The following is a 6,000-nucleotide window of genomic DNA, read 5'->3' on the forward strand; positions in this document are numbered from 1 at the left end:
GATCATGTTTCTTCTTACTGGACATAGATGTTGATGCCTTGAATGTTGTCTCTGACTTTCCATGTGATTCTTGAAATTCCCTTAGCTCAAATGTAGTAAGTTTACCAAACTATACTTCTCGTAATTGTAGTTACACTCTGGATTTCATCAATAGCGGAAACCTTATGTTTATAAGAAGGAGGCAAAGATCTCAACACCTTAGAAACAATCTCAAAGTCTTTAATCTGTCCATTGATAGATCTGATACCAAGGACAAGCTCATTTACCTTAGCCATGTATGAATGTATGTTCTCATTATTTTCCATCTTCAATGTCTCATACTTTCCTTTTAAACTCTACAACTTATCAACTTTCACTTGACTATCACCTTCATACAAGATCTCAAGCTTCTCCCAGATATCATGTGTGGTCTGAAGTTCCATAACATTTGTCATTTTAGAATTAGTCAGGGCACTAAGTAATGCTTCCTTTTCTTTGATGTTATATTCAACTTCCTCAACCTCAATAGGAGTGGATGGCCCATTCTGAGGAAAAACATAGGCATTCTTAGTACTCTTCCAATAATTTTCTCCAAGACATTTCAAATGCACCTCCATCTGTCCCTTCCATATAGTCTAGTTGCTTCCATCAAACCTCAAACTATCCTTTTTGAATAGAATACCTTGAGATTCCATTTCGGATCTCCTCACGTGATTAAGCTTCTTGTTAGAATATTTAATCTTTACTTAGCTTAGGTTTATTTTTATTTAATTTAGGATATTCCTTTGGAATTCCTACATGTAATTTGTCCTCTAGTACATGTGTGAGGACAAGTCATTTCTTTTATTTTCCTTTATTAAGGAATATTAGATTTCCCCCATAAGAGGATGTGGACACATGGCACACACATTTTATGAATGGTGGCATTCATAGATTTGGGAGTTACTTTGTAACTCCTCTCCTCATCTCTATTTAAGAGATGCCTCCTCCCTCATTTCTTCTTAATGACAATATTGTAAAGAGCTTCTTGCTCTCTCTCTCTCTCTCATTTTTAGGCATTGCCTCATTCATAATATCACAAGGGGTTTTTCTTTGCTTTTCCCCTTTCAAAAGTTCTTGTGCCTCCTTCCTCTCATTTGGGTGATGCTCCAAGTTTATTGCTTTTCTCTTGGTAACAATTACTTCATCATAAACTTTCTTGGATTAATTTTCCTTTCCTTTCTCTTTTATTTCCTTTCATGGTATCAGAGCAGGTTTCTAATCCTTGTTTTAAGTTAACATTGATGAAGGTTACCATTCAGTGGAGTTCACCTTGTTGGAGGCATTCTTGAGAGGAGAAGAAGTTCTTTTACTAATATTTTCTATTGTGCAGGTTTTGGTTTCAAATTTTAACCTTTTTTTTTCAAACTTGTTAACAAGTTTGCCTGCACGTTTAATCTCCTATTCTAGTTAGTTTTTTATTAAAAAGGGCTTTGGAAGGCTTGCCGCCAAAGTTCCTTCTTTCTAGTTCAAATTTAATTATTTTAAAGTTTTGGAAGGCTTGCCGCCAAAACTCCGGTGCTAACTTCTTTTCCTGCATATTTTAGATTTCATATTCATTTAGTTTGGAAGGTTTACCGCCAAACTTAGTTTTCTAAATTTATTTGGTCGGCTTGCCGCCAAAACTAATTTATTATTAAATTTCATTTCTGATTCACTTGCAGATTTTAACTCTTTTTGCTTACAACTATTCTGATTCAATTTGTTTGAATCTGCCATTCAGTCCTAACATCTTTATTTGCAGGTGTTATTGATAAATAAAAGGGTTTATATTGTAAAAATAATTGATTGTAGCAAGCTATTATAATTTCTCTTTAAGGCAGATATAATTTATTCTTTATCAGTTTATTTCAAACCTTCTCTGTATTTAAGCATTTTGAAAATTTAAAATCTAGAATCATTTTCAAAGTAAAATCTAAAATCTCCATCCATCAACTCTAAAATCAAATTTTTTTTAACTGTTAAAAGCGGCTTGAGCATAGATCTTTAAAAGAACAAGTTTTGCATAACCCTCATAAGACAGTAAAGCCAGAGGACTGAGCCAAAATTGCAGTCATCTCACTGTAAAAATCTTTTAGAAATACAAAAAAACAGTGACTAGAAGCCGTGGATAGTGTTGTTATTCTGCTTGTTTGAATACGCCTTTGGCCACAAGATTGTCTTTAAGGAGACATTGAAAAACAGTTTCTGGTGGTAGCCCAGACAGTTTCTGAGAGAAAGTGAGTGCACTGAAAACAGTTCAAGTGACTGCAAGAACTTTCGCATCCTTTATAAAAATACTATGTTGGTAATTAACTAAGGCTCCTAATTTAACAACACGAGTTCGCATCCACACCTCCAGCGCTGCATTCACCCCAAGTCTGCATTCACCTCCACGCTTCCTTCAGCTGTAACATTAGCGCTCCAAGCTGTGTCATTCACCGTTACTCCAAGCTGAGTCATTCAACTATACCTGTCATTCACCGTTAAGCGCTCCAAGCTGAAATCTTTTGGTTTCGTCTTATTCATTATGCTGCCTGATACCTGGAAGCAGTCGCCTGTATAAGCGAGCTCGACAGAGTTGCCCTCCATTGGTTGCCTCATTTCAAATTGTTCACTTAGAATCCAGAGGTTTAAGCATAAGATATTGACATTGCTAAACCCGTAGGATCAAGCATAATAAAAAGATAAGAAGTTAAGGTCTGAATTACCAAGCACAATAAAAGGATCAGAAGCTCCCTAATTTGTAGATACAAACTCAGACTAAGAAATCATCATAATCTGTTACTTCTCTGTGCTGCACTGTGTATTCCCTGCAAATCATCATAATCTGTCTTTCTGTCACCTGTGCAGTAACGCCTCTGTCAATTTTTGTCATTCATTGCATGCAGGAGCCATTATTATTTTTTTTACCTTTAACATTTCACGTTGAGTAGCTAAGTTTTATAATTTAAGTTTAAATTTTCTTTAATTTTAAAGATTCCTATTCATATAAGTTTTACCTTACTTTATTTTAAATAAAAGTTTAAGTTTCTTTTAAGTAAAGTCTATTTAAAATAAACTAAACTACAATTTAGTTTAGTTAAATATTAATTTATTTTAAAAAAGTTTATAAGCTTTTTAATAAAGCTTTCTCTCTTTAAAAAGTTTTTTTTCAATAATTTTATTTTATTATTAATTAAGATTTAAAGTTTTTTAATATAAAGTTTTTTAACTGAAATTAAAGTTTTATTAAAACTTTGAAAATTGCAATTTTTTTTGGTCTAAAAGAATTGTTATTTAAAAATATATATATATTATTCAAATTTAGTTAGTTTTTTTAAATCAAGGAGGTTAAAGTTTTTTATTTTTTTTATCCAAGAGGGCATTTTTTTTATTAAGCATAATTTGTTCATTATTTTGCTATCATGTCTACATTAATTCCAGAAATTAAATTAAATAGTTCCAATTATCATTCTTGGAAAACACATATCTCGTTTATTTTTCGTTTCAAACACCTTTTGGATGTTGCGACTGATAAGACATTTGAACCCGCTACATCTGCTCCTCAAGCCGACCTAGATAGATGGAAGGCTCAAAATGAGGAAGCACTTGGTTTAATTGGTATTTCAATGGTTCCTGATTTGTATGTTTTAATTGGACATTGTACAAAAGCGCATGAAGCTTGGGAAATTTTAAAAACTACTTATGATAGCTCAAATGAATCCCGAAAAATTCAACTTCAAGATCAACTTGAAGATCTAAGGTATACGGATTTTAAAACTATGGATAAATTCTTATTAAATTTTGATTCTGTTAATAGTCAATTAACTGGTTTAGGAGTTACTCTAGCTGATTTACGTTTAATTCATCTTATTCTTAAAAAATGTCTTCCTCGTCAATTTCAACAATTTATTACGAATATTCATGCTCAACTTGCTATTCCTAGCTTAGCTACTCAATTAACATATGATATTTTTCGTAATTTATTGCGTCAAGAGGAAGCTAAATTAATTCAATTTGGTACTCTTAAAAATAGCGAACATGCTTTTATGTCTAAAAATCAAAATCATAATAATAACTTTAGATCCAACAATAATAAACATAATCATAATCATAATAATAATCATCCTAACAATCACAAATCTTCTAATTATCAATCTCATTCTAAATCCTATCATAATAATTCTCATAATAATAATCATAATAATAATCACAATAATCAAAGGAATAATTCTCAAACAAGACCCCATTGCACATATTGTGGGAAAGATGGACATATTACTAATAATTGTTTTAAGAAACAAAATGGTAAAAAGCCCATGAATCAAAATAATCAAAATAATCAACATAAACCTCATTATAAGAAGGGTAATAATAATAATGGTAATTCATCTCGTCATGCATTTACATGTACTTATAATGTTTCTCAACCACTTGAGTGGATTATTGATTCTGGTGCATCTCAACATGTTACTTCTCATAAAGAATGTTTTGAATCTTTGCATCCCGATACTTCTAATATTCCTGTTCAATTAGCTAATAATCATAGTTGTAAAGTTGAAGCTATTGGTGATGTGAATGTTCCTAATGGGAAATTACATGATGTTCTTTATGTTCCTGAATTAAAATCAAATTTGATTTCAGTTCCTAAACTTTGTCAAGATTATAAGATTAACTTTTATAGGGGCGTATGTTATATCATTGATCCAAACACTAATCATGTTATTGCTACTGCTAAAATGGATAGTGATAACTTATTCAAGTTCTATGAATTTGCTCCTCCAAAGTATTCTTTGCTTACTACTGTTGATTTTACTATATGGCATGAAAGACTTGACCATCTCAATTCTGATTATATTTCATTGATGCAAAAAGCAAATATGGTTGATGGATTGCCTACTATTGTTCCTTCTCAAATTGTTTGCAATGGTTGCATGAGTAGTAAGATGCATAGGGAACCCTTTCCTCATGGTCAATCTTGGAGGGCATACACTAAATTGCACCTCGTTCATAGTGATCTCTTGGGTCCCATGGAGAATCCCTCCATCCAAGGTTCAAGGTATGCACTTACCTTTGTTGATGATTTTTCAAGGAGAACATGGATATATTTCCTTCATAGTAAGGATCAAGTGCTTGATGTTTTTACTGAATTTCATATGTTTGTAGAAAGGCAATCTGGTTCTAAAATTAAGATTCTTCGTACTGACAATGGAAGAGAATATGTCAATAATGCATTTAATGCTTATTTAAAATCTTTTGGAATTAAACATGAGCTTACCATTCCTTATACACCACAACAAAATGGTGTGGCAGAACGGAAGCATAGGACAATTGTTGAAATGGCTAGATGTTTATTGCATGCTAAAAATATGGATTACAAGTTTTGGGCTGAAGCTATGGCTTGTGCAACATATTTAATTAATCGAACACCTACCAAAGCCTTAAAGGATAAAACTCCTGAAGAAGCTTGGTCTGGTAGAAAGCCTAATTTGCAAAATTTAAGAATTTTTGGTTCCATAGCTTATGTTCACAAACCTAAGGAGAAAAGAAAAAAATTAGATGCTAAATCTTCTCCTTTTATTTTTGTTGGTTATGATGAAAATACTAAAGGTTATAGAGTTTACAATCCTATTACTAACAAGGTAAAAGTTGCAAGAGATGTTTGTATTGTAGAAAAAGGCATTCATGATTGTTCTAAAGTGAAGGATGATGAACTTGGTCAAACCAAAGTTGTGCTTGTGGAGGACCAACCTCCTTCTCTTAACCCTACTCCTAATGCATCTCTTTCTATTCCTTCTAGTGATAGTGATGATGATAATAATAACTCTACTCCTCATGACTCTTCTTCTAGTGATGAATCCATTACTTCTAAAAGAATACCTAAATGGTTTAAATCCTTAATTCAAGATAGTGATGAATACTTAGCTAGAATGGATAAACTTCAAGCTAGGAGAGTTAATTATTGTAATTATGCTTTAATGACTACTATTATGAATTCTAATGATCCTAAAACATTTGATC

Source organism: Cryptomeria japonica, chromosome 3 (genome assembly GCF_030272615.1).
Source record: "Cryptomeria japonica chromosome 3, Sugi_1.0, whole genome shotgun sequence".
NCBI lineage: Eukaryota > Viridiplantae > Streptophyta > Pinopsida > Cupressales > Cupressaceae > Cryptomeria > Cryptomeria japonica.